The sequence below is a fragment of the Hevea brasiliensis genome, chromosome 4, assembly GCF_030052815.1.
Source record: "Hevea brasiliensis isolate MT/VB/25A 57/8 chromosome 4, ASM3005281v1, whole genome shotgun sequence".
NCBI lineage: Eukaryota > Viridiplantae > Streptophyta > Magnoliopsida > Malpighiales > Euphorbiaceae > Hevea > Hevea brasiliensis.
This window is the reverse complement of record NC_079496.1, coordinates 83,306,690-83,319,482: the sequence shown is the minus strand read 5'-3', so window position 1 is coordinate 83,319,482 and position 12,793 is coordinate 83,306,690.

Sequence of the window (12,793 nt, the reverse complement as noted above, 5' to 3'; positions counted from 1 at the left end):
TGTAGTTATAATTTGAAAAAAAAAAAAGTTATTTTTAACGCATGGAAAAAACTGAATTTTATGAGACCCATTATAACTTAGTTGCTACTTCATCATTAATTTGTCATTCCATGTATGGTTACCTACAAGGAATAACCGATTCATTGTGTAATTTCTCCAGTTGGGAATTGGGACTGTGTGCATTTGTCTAGAACTCTTTCCACCAAATTAGTTAAGGATTTTCAAGTAATATTTGTTATTAGCCAATAACATATTAGTGTAGGCCATCACTAAATATTGCAAGAATAACTCAAGAAATAATCACTGTAACAAAATATGTTTTTTAAAGGAAAATTCTTCACTAAAAGCTTGATTTTGCCATAAAAAAAATTTAGAGATAAATTTCAATAACTGTCCCTAAACTTATATGGTTATAACACTATTGTTTTTCAACTTTAAAATGTAATATAAAACTCCCTCAACTTTCAAATTTTATACAATAAAATTTCCCTGACTTCTAATTACTGATTTTCTACTTAGACGCTGATGTGAATAGCTCCAGCGTAGTGCTTAGTCAGCATTTTTCTCTCATTTCTCATGCAAAATGTAAAATTATTCTCTCTACGCATGAAAAATTATTCTCTCTGCAAAGAGGAGAAGTATTCAATTTACACTTGGCTTGAGATAGGAAAGAGAAATATTAACTAAGCGCCACGCTGGAACTATTTTAGTCAACATTGTAACGACCCCAATCGGCAATAGAGATGAGGTCAACTTAAGGCTGTTGGAACCCATAGTAAGCTTGAAAAAACTATTAAACATAAACATATCAATGTATCTCACAATCCAAGCATACTCTAAACTATTACACTTTAGTTTTTTTTTCATTCATAATTAACATAGAATTGGCTCAGAATTTGAACCGGTACATATATAAAAATCACTAAAGTATAATTAGTACATACATACATACTCATATAAGGAGCTACCTTAGATTTTAGACATACATAATTACATCACTTATACTTAAGATAAAACATTTACAAAATCTTGAATACTAGCACAATAACTATTCTTTTGCATATTACATGTTCACTAAACATGCGACATACACAGAGAAACTCTACAACTGCTCTTGCCATTTAAACTTCAAAGAACTCTTCTATTCCTGCACTTTTGCACCTGGTGTTAAGGGAAAGGGGTGAGCTTTACAAGCTCAGTGGGTAAACTAACCAATAATATTTAATTATATCATTCATTTCATATATATGCAATGCATGTCACACCTTACCCCTCTGTAAGGCATAACATGATCCCGTAGAATACCTAATGAACTACCAAACTTCACCTACCGATAACCTATTAAGTACCCTACAAGGGATTTTAAAACAATTTTCTTACTTTTGTTAAGTGGTGAGCATTTTCTAATAGGTATTAAAACATTTAATTAAAGTTGAAAACTAGTTAAAATTTTTTGCCCATTTTATTTTTCCACAAATTTTATAAAAATTTCGGTAGAGTGTCGTCTATATTTTGAGAAAACAGTTCTTCAAAACTTGAAAATAAAGAGACTCCCAATATATTTCTCAATCCCAACTCCATTATTCAATCTCATTTCACAAATCCGCATAAATCACTCAATACACTGTGTAAATTAAATCAAATATTAAAACATCTCATTGAGGTAAACAAATTAATTTTCACATTCATGGGAGCATTAAAATTTAATAGTGCAAAACTTTATAAGTATATAAAATCTCAAGATAATATTACAATAATTTGTATTTGATTACAATCGAAATATATATATTACAAAAAGTGTTAGTACAACTGCTCAAAGGAAATTTCATACATATAATTACAGAATTACATCAAAAGCTAATGTACAAGAGTATACCTATGATATACTCGAGGATAATCTCACCGTGTCTTTCAGTAACATCGGTCAGCTGCTCTATATTTTCTTTCACCTGGGACAGCATACAAAGCTATCGCTGAGTGGTGAACTCAGTGGTGCACAAACTAATAATTTAAAACTTAATACAAATTATTCTTAACAATTCACAATGGATAAAAATTTAAAATTTCTAAATTCTTTAAAATCCATGACATTCAAAAATCATTATTTTCATTCATGCAAATTATTCATTTGAATAACATTTTGATCAAATAGTAACTATTTATTTACATTTCTTTTAAATTCTGAAACAATACAAAAATATTTTGAATCACTAACAAGTTATTTTTTTCAATCACAATTTATCAAATTATGCATAATTTAAAGAGCGTTGCTAACAATTCACACAGTTAAACCCATGACCCAAAATTCAAATAGATGCCATGTTGTACACCACGACATTTCACACTCTCCCAATAACCGAGGCTAAAAGGGAGGAACAAAGACTAGCTAGTATACATGAGTACTCATTCAAACTCTGCCCCAACTGGTAAGCCAGAGAGGAAGGAACTCGCCCCATCTAGTGGAGGAGATATCTCACTAGACAAGCTAATGAGAATTTACAATATATTTTGCCATGTCAACTGTGGTTTCAAATCATATTCAAAACAATTTCTATTTACAAAGTGTTTACAAATCATCAACATATTTAATCATCATAAATTCATGCTCAAGGTTGGCAACACATCAAACTTAAAATTTACAATCCTCAAAACCATGCAATAAATCCTTGAATGCATAAGAAAATTTACATTTAATTTATACAATTTCATTCAACAAATTAAAATCCTCAATACAACAAAATTATAAATCATAAAATAAATTTGTTTAAATCAATTTAGAAGTGAAAAGTAACAAAATAGTTAGTTGTGCACAAACCTTATACGAGTCACCTCTTGGCCTTGACTCGATGTCTCGGTTTCTTTCCTGGCGTTCTTTTCAACTGAAACACACAGTTTCTCAGTATTTCAGTATCATAACTCATCATTAGTCCAAACATAAATTTACATTCACTTATACCTAGCTCTAATGTGCTAATCTTGACGTTCTTTAAATTTTATATTTCGGGGTTACTATTCACTATACTATTCAAGTCAATTTGTGGACTTTCTAAGGCTTAATAGGTATGGGAATTCCAACTTCACCCACATACCACATTTTGGTTACTAAATTTGTGGGTTTTGGTTGTTTACTCAAATTCTAAGTCTTTTAGGCAAATTTGCAAATTTTCAGTTTTGGTATCCTAAGTTGCACTGTTCCATTGGTCATTTTTCTGTTAGAATTTGGCAAAACTTCCTTTATAGAAAATATTCCCTATTGTCTTAAGTTTATTTTCCTTTATGAATCACTCCAATTGGAGTTTTTTAGCTCAAGTTATAGCCATTTGAACCATGGCTATCAGATTGGACTTAACCCAGATTTCTGGGCAAATTTTGGTTCTGGCAGTTTTAGGTCACCGACTTTGGGTGGCCAAATGACTTGGTTAATAGCATAATTTTGGTTTGTGTTCTTCATGAAAGTTTTAGGTCTATATCTCATCTGTCCACTGGTAAAATTTTAGGTCATTTAGACCTCCCTATCTCAAGTTATGGTCAAATGAACAAATACTGTTCATTTGGTCAGTTTGTACAGGGCAGACTGAGAATTTCCGGATTTGGTCAATTTGTTCACTAAGTTTTGGTCACTTTTTGGGCATGATTCCTAAATAAAAATTGTGTCATTTTGTGTCTATTTTCATTCCCAATTGGTCTCATACCAATTGGACTTGTAAATTTTCAGTTTTGGTCCCTCAAAGGGACCTTGGTCCTGCTGCCTACAGCATGACCACATTCAATCCGAATTTAATCTCAATTCCAACACTTCCAACACACTCCATTTGGTCACAAATGACCATTTCTCACCTCAAACTAGGTCAAACACATCATTTGACCATTCTTCCAATTTTTGGCTTCCAAAACCCTAGGTATCCAAAACCCTAGTTCACCAATTAATTGCATTTAACCAATTCAATGCATATCAATCTCAATACCACATTCATACAAGCTTGCCTAACATATTTAATTCAATCAAAACACATGCATTTCCATCACAAATCCTAGCTACCAGAATTTCTATCTAGTCCTCCAAATAAGTTTTCTTTTTCATTTTATGTTAATTTCTAAGTTCTTTATGCTATACATACATTAATGAAACTGAAAATTTGAAGTTTGAATTACTAACCTTATGCAGAATTTTCTTCCCTTCAAAACTCTTCCTTTCTTCTTCTTTTTGTTGTCAAGTTCTCTACCAAAGCTTGAAATCAAGATTTAATGTTGGAGGTTTAACTTTCTATGGTGGGATTTAGTGTTTAGAAAGCTGAAAAATAAGCTTTCATGGAGGAAAATTTGAGAGAGAGAACTTGGGAGAGAGAGAGAGACGACAATGGAAGATGAAGTCCCCTTTTTTTTTTCTTTTCTTTTCTTTTATGAGTTAGTAAGACCACAAATTTAAATTAAATAAATTTTAATTATAATAATTATAGCATCATGCATGATGTCATGCATGATGTCATCTCTTTTCACCTTTTTCATTTTCTTTTTTATTTATTTATTTTTTCATTAGTTCTTTAATTTAATTTTCGATACCGAAATTTTCTTTTCTCCGATTTTATTTAACAGTTAGGTCAGGAGTTAGCTCTCGGGGTCAATTGACCAAATTGCCCCTCTCCAGTTCGACCCGGTTTGCAAATAATTCAATATTTCTTCCGGCTCCCTGACCTAATTATTTGACTGACTTAACAATTCTTTTTCGTGATTTTCTCTTTTCCACTATGTTCGCACTAGTCCTAAGGACCGCGGCGTCACATTTTACGGTTCAAAATTTGAGTTTAAATCGACTTCGTAGTCGTTCCTGAGAAGGTCACCCATCGCTGTGACTCTCGACTCATTTAACTTCTTATGTTCTATTTTTCTTATTTATACTTAACTAATTGACAATTACTAATTATTTGTGTTTATGGTTTATCTAGTTGTCTTAGATGTGGTTCTAATCTCCTTAATTATCCGGACCGACACCAGTCACCGGAATAGTGAAATATACCAGGCTATGCAAATAGGGGTGTTACAATGCATCATCCAAATAACTTTCACATCACAAACATTTCACATAGGATAGACTTGTCCCTAGTGGTCTCCCGATCCAATGTGCCCAGATCATACAAAGACTCCTTAGGACTTTTATTTAATAAAGAACATATCCAATGTGCCCAACTCATATAGAGGCTCCTCAAGACTTTCACTTAAAAAATAGTGTGCCAAGGGCTTATTAGGCTTCACTTGGTCTTACCATGATCACATCATAAACATAGCATATACATGACATAGGGGAGGCCAGTGGATCATCCAAAGTCCATCAAGCATCAACAAGAATTATGCAAAATGCAATATATTTGTGTTCTACATACATACTGTGACATCCTCATTTTAGGTAGTTCTATACATTCTACTGTTTCTGTAATTAATGTCTGATCAGACAGCCAGAATGTCTTGAACTATATTTAAACTGGAGTGAGGAGCCATAAATAACTAAATAATGACTAAGCAAAGTTAAAGAGAAATCAAAGAAATGAGATGCAAAGGAGTTAAGGGGCACAAGGTTTTGGCAATGGGTAACCCTATTGGGAAGCAACTATGGATACAGTTGCCAACCCTAGGCTCATGAGGAACTGTAACACCCCTCACCCGACTACAGTGTAGCCGAGCGAGGCATGTCACACTCGGTGTCAGAGCACCCTATCTTATCTTACTTTATTCCTTTAATCATTTTCAAGTTATTATCTTTTAATGTTAATTATTTTTCGACGAATAACTAATGGAGTTTCCCCTATTTTATTTACTTTTGATGTGTTTCACTATTCACCTGTTTGAAATTTTCAATAATATTTTCATAATAAAATCTTATCCGTGCAAATCATGATTATCTCATCAATCATTCTCATAATTATCTCATATTTCAAATCTTATCCATATATTTTAATTTTATAATCATTTCCATATATTTCCATTCATACTGAATTCATATATAAAAATTTTCAAATTACATAAATTTACATGATCTACAAATTAATTACAATTCCATAATCTATATTTCAACATATAATTCATAGTTTATATTACAAATAATAACTAATTATAATATACAAAATACATAATATGACCTATATGGGCCCTATCTACATGCATTACTGAGGAGGTGATAACCTTGAATACTTTAGACACTTCTGCAGATCAGAACTCCAAAATCTCTATTTAATATTCGCTGGGCTTTAGCTTTAGTACCTGCACGAGGAAACAAATCCATCGCGCTAAGCATTTCTGCTTAGTAGTGCAATAATATAATAAAGAAAATAATATACAAAACACAAATGGAAATAAAATATGATTCATATAATTTAGATCTAATTATGCTTCAATAAGATTTCTAAAATTTAATATCCCTTTTTTTTCCCCTAATTTAGTCCTCTTTAGAGGTGCTTAGTTCATAAGGTTACAGTAAGAATATATAATATACTAATATTCTAATAGAATTATTCTTAACTTAATATTATTATGAAAGGTACATTTATAATATTTATTTAAATTATATTTCTATTATTAATCTTTTTGTATCATTTAATTCAATACTTTCTAGGTTATCTTAAATTATTTCATAATAATTAAAGTTCCCAGTGCATTCAATAATAGATAACTTTTTTTTTTTTATCATCAGTCTAGTTCATTTCTGTGACACCGCTTACCCGACTACAGTGTAGCCGAGCAAGTTATGCCACTCAGTGTGCCGGAGCACTCTATTTTATCTGATTTCATTACAGTTCTTGATTTATTTATTCAAAAACTTTATTGAAGATTTAGGCTATTTTTACTAAGTGTCAAAATCTAACTAAATTGGAAATTTCAAAAATTTTAACGATAATCCGACAAAGTGTCGGCTGTAATTTGGACTAACAGTTCTTCTGAACCTGCCAAAGACAATTTCAATATATACTCAATTTCTCAAACTTAATAGTCTCAAAAATTTTCAAACATAATGTATCTCAATACAGTATCTAGATTTCTCAGAAATCTCATTAGATTTTCAATATCTCAATATTCACAAGTATAATCTCATTATAACTTAAATTCAATTCACATACTAAAATACTTACTTTGAATAGCTTCCATAGTTCATAGGTTAATTACATGAGTTTATTTTGTACAAGATATACAAATAATTTACAATGTGCTAGGAATGAACAATATACATAACATGTATAAAATGAGCCCTATCTACATGCATTGCTGAGGAAGTGACAATCTTGAACTCTTCTGACACTTCTGCAGATCTGGACTCCAAAAATCTCAGTCGACAATCTACTGGTTTTACCTTGATTACTGCGAGGAAGCAATTCCATCGCGCTAAGCATTTCGCTTAGTGGTTCAATAATAAAACCAGAAATAATATATACAAGTAAAGAAAGAAATAAATGATAATTCAGATACTCAAGAATCAATTTAATTTGGTATGGTATTTCCAGTATCAACGATCTTATATACTAGTTTGTTCCTCTTTGGAAGTGCTTAGTTTATAACTTTTCAGTAATACTAGCAGGTATATAATTTATTCTATCTGTATTGTATTTCAAGTCTGTACGATTCTGCAATTTATATTTTTGTTATGTTTCTTTTGCTAATCTCTTTTGCTTATTCATTCAATACTTAATTTAATTGTACTGGATTTTCATTATACTTAACTTAACTTAGTCATCGAATTGAATAATACTTTAATTGACTGCCCAAGTAACCTATACTAGACGACTGGACTGGATAACAAGTCGTTGGCACTGGACACCGCGGTGCCTCGGGCCGTCATACCATGGGACGCAGAACGTCAACCACGTATGCAGTCAGTATGGCTAAAGAGCCATGATATCACATAATCGGCATAAAGGCCATGAATACGGGCATAAAAGCCATGGATACGGGCATAAAGCCATGAATACAAGCATAAAGCCTTTCCTTTCGCAGTACTGCTAAAACAATACCCTATTGGCATGCCAAACTATCCAAACCAATCTTGTTAGGTATACTAGGGCATTTGATACTTTAAAATATTAATATATTGTGCTTTATGACTTCATTATTTCATGATAAATTTCAATCATAATTCATACATTCATTTGATCATTTATATGATCACAATTCATATCAATTATCCTTTTATACCATTGTACTCAAAATACTTCTCCTCTTTATAATAATGATAACTAATGTCTCATTCATACATTTATATGGTTTATTTATCCATTCATTATGTTATTCATATTGATCCCAATTCTAAACAATGGTTCACATGTACCATTGTATTCAAAACATTTTTCCTTTCTCATTTATACATTCAAGAGTCTACTTATGTAATTACAAATTTTATATTTCAAGTTGAGTTACTAATATTTTATGAATTCCATTTGTGATGGGCATATATGCCCTAACTATCTATTCACATCAATTAGGTGACTTATTTTTCATGTTTCAAGTAATCCATGAATATTTCATGGATTTCAAATTTATGGCCTAATTTCTTTTTAACAATTTTGACTAGGATGCATAGTCCATATTTGTCATACAATTCTAAGCATTTAAGCTTAGAATTGGTTCTAGGTCTTCATCTTAATTCACTAATCATTTTGATTACTATTCACCCCATTGGTCAACAAAAATATTGACTTTTGCATAGACAATAGGTACATTGGTTTTAACACTCCCGATGTACCACATTTTGCATTTAAAACTTGTTGGAATCAATTACCAAATCCATTTCCAAGCTTATTTCAAGTTTTCATGTCACTATTCACTTTATTAGTCAACTAAAATGTTGACTTTTGCATAAACAATAGGTACATTGGTTTTAATACTCCCAACATACCACATTTTTGTATTCAAAACTTGTTGGTTTTGATCACTTTCTCAAAGCTTAGGTCATTTTGGCAAAATTGCCAATTTTTGGTTTTGGTGACACTATTCACCTCATTGGTCAACAAAAATGTTGACTTTTGCATAGAAAATATGTACATTGACTTTGGCACTTCAAACATACCACATTTTTCATTTAAAACTTGTTGGCATTAAGCATTAATACCATTTCTAAGCTTAAACCAAGAGAAGCAAAATTTTCAATTTTGCTAACTCAACTTTACTATTCATTGGGCACTGTTGCAGTGGGAATTCGAGGAAATGGTAAACATGAAAGTTGTTCCTTATTTTGTCTAGTTGAATTTCCTTTTTTGAATCACTCCATTTGGAGTTTTGTAACTCAAGTTATGGCCAAAATAAGTTTACTGTTCACGTGCACTGTTCATGCTGAGATTTTGGGTCTGGCAGATTTTTGGTCCAACTTTGGTCAGTAATTTGATCAAGTTAAGTTCATAATTTGATCTAACTTTCTTCACATGAAATGTTCTACCATACCTTAGGTTTCCATCGGTTCAAGAATCGCCTAAATCCGAGTTTTCTAGAGAGAGTTATAGCCATCCAAACATTACTGCTCAAGTGAAAATCTGTAGAGTTGCAGGTTTGATAACTTAACTTTGCCCAATAATTTGAATGGGTTAATGGCATAATTTGGGGTGATGTTCTTCATGAAAGTTGTTTGTCTATATCATATCTTGTTGCTGTAAAAATTTCAGGTCAATTGACCATATCTACAGTGAGTTATGGCCAAATGAACAGTTACTGTTCATTTGGTCATTTCTGGAGGGGCTGTTTGCAGGGTATCCGGATTGGGGCCAATTTTTGGTCCTCTTGCTTTGGTCTTTTGGGCATGATTTCTTCAGCAAAAATGTGCCATTATAAGTCTAGTTTCATGTCCAATTGGCCAAACACCAATTGGACCAACACAGCCAAAGATATGACAGTCCAAGTGGACTAAAATTTCAGTCATCCTGCTGCTGTCCCTAGGCAGCCTACCAATTCAGTTTGCATCACTCTAAATCTCTTCAAATTATGGTGAACTTGCCTCAAATGGTCACTAATTGACCATTAAAATGTTCTTTCACAATTTCATAAGCTAAATCCAAGTTTCACTCCCAAACCCTAGCTCATTTTCAAGGATTACACCAATTACCTTAGTTAGCACACCAATTCATCATACATATATATATATACCTTAAACATCATCTTTAGTCCACTCTAAGTCCATCAAAAACACTGAATCTTGTTCCTCCCTAGGGCTGCCAAAATTCATTGTATACATACACACAAATTCCATTCATTTTATTCACAAATTCTTGCTTATTTTAGGTCTCTAATCATGGAAAGAGAAAGATGTATGCATAATAGGCACTAACCTCACTTGTGACCTAACTTGGACTTGCCCAACTTCAAATTTTCCTCAAATTTCTGCTGCCTTATGCTTCCTCAAGGTTTAGGGATAATTTTTTGTAAAGGAAGTTTAGGGTTTTGGGGTGGAAAGCTTAGGGAAAATCAAGCTTTGAACAAGAGCTTTCATGGAGTTTTTTTCTTCTCTCTCTCTCTCTCAACGTTTCTGCAGCCCAAAGATGAAGATGGCTGTCCACTTTTTCCAATTTTTATCTCCTTTTATTCATATTTAAGTAATTTATAATGATGTGTCAAAATTTGGTTGGGTGAAAATATTTTAATTGCATCATGCTCATGTCATAAATATGACTTTTATTTCATTTTCTTTTCTTTTCTTTTCTACTCATTTTCAATTTAATTTTTAACAATATTTATTCATATTTTAGATCATAATAATTATTTACTCAACTGGACAAGTCGGCCAAAAATCGTATCTGAAGGCGAAATGACCAAAATGCCCTCCCTTTGGCTTAACGGGTCAAAATTGTCTGTACCGATTGAAAAATTTTTCTAAATATTTTCTTGGCATTCTAATGCCATAGGAACCTCAATGACCCTTCTATGGAGTCCCAAAAATTATTTTATAATTTTTCCCCCGGGTCTAGGGCTCCTCGTTGAGAGAACCGCAACTTCCCTCTGGTTACCCATCGCTTGGGCACCGGCTCATTTGACTTGTTTGTATTTTATTTCTAAAATTTTTACTAAATTTTTCTTACTAATATTTGAGTTAATTATGGTTCTTTACCTTAGTTTAAATATTTTTCCGGACGTTCTAGCTGTCTGGACTGACACTGGTCACCGGAACAGTAGAATGTACGGAGTTGCTACAGGGAGGGTGTTACAATTTCAATTCTTTCTAGCATTTTATTAATCATTTTCTTGATGATTTTGAGCCTCTTTTTATTGTAATCATTCTTGTTCTTTATCTTGATATTTAATTTCCTTACTTCCTTTAATAATCAATTCAATTACATTTATACTTTTCCATACCCAAGTAACCTATACAAATTAACTGGACTGGATAAACGGGTAAACTAGCACTGGGTACTAAGTACCTCGGGCCGTCACACCATCGATCACAATGTGTCTCCCAGTGTGCAAACAGAATGGCTAATAAGCTATAAAAGCAATATGGCATAAAGCCAAGTATAACATCATAATCAGTATAGCCATAGGTTATCATATCACAGAATGGCATGAAGCCATATGCAGTACTGCTATCAGAACCCTATTGGCATGCCAGCCTATCCAAACTAATCACATTAGGCCTACTAGGGCATATTACAAAGTTATTTCTTAAATATTTGTACTTAACATGTAAGGTTACTATTCATTTAGTCATTTAAGTCAAAATATTGACTTTCTCATATATAATAGTTACATGAGTTTTAATCACATAGATTTACCACATTTTGATTCCCAAAAGTATTGGCATTAGTTGCCAATCATTGCTTCTAACCAATGGAAAATAAATAAAAAAATTTTAGTTTTGGGTGCTAGAGTTTACTGTTCCATTAGGCCATTCTACAGTGAGAATTTGGCCAAGTATTCTCAATCAAAGTTGTTCTTTATTGTATCTAGTTATATTGCACTTTTTGAATCACCCCATTTGGAGTTTTGTAGCTCAAGTTATGGCTATTTCACCATAACTGGTCGGATTGCCTTTACCCAGAATTTCTGGGCAGTTTTTAGTTCTGCCAAATTTGATAGTCCAACTTTGGCTAGCAATTTCATTTAGCTAAGTCCAGAATTTGAGTTTGTTGTCTACATGAAAGTTGTTCTAAATTACCTCAGCTTTCCATTGATATAAATTTTAGGTCAATTGGACCTTTCTACACTGAGTTATGGCCAAATGAATGAATACTATTCATTTGGTCATTTTGCCAGGCAGAATTGGTGCTACCCAGTTTTGGTCAATTTTTAGGGTATCCTAAGTTTAGTTTCTAAACAGGGTTCCTTCATTAAAGTTGTGCCATTATGTGTCTAATTTCATGTCCAATTGGCATTGCTCCAATTGAACCTATACAACCAAAGTTATAGCTGCCTAAACATGCTGGACTCACATCCAGACTTGCAGGGTACTCAAGGCAGCACACCAAACCTCACATCCAAAGCTACAATTCACTTCAATTTCTCATTATCCTCAGCCAAGTGGTCACTAATTGACCATTAAAACCCCACTTCACATTAAAATACAATAACCCTTAATTCATCACAAGCCCTAATTAATCAAAGTCTCAATCTAATGTAACTCCTAAAATCCCCAACTCCAATCCTTATATACACATCAATTGACATCAATACACAAATTTAATTGTAAGTAAATCATCAAAACGCTCACACTCTCTTAGCTGCCAAAATTTGAAATGATCCTATCATGCATTTTTTTCTTCTTTTTCCACAATTTCTAGTTGATTTTTTTTTTGTATCCTAACATGAAAACAAGAGAGAGAGATAGCACTAACCT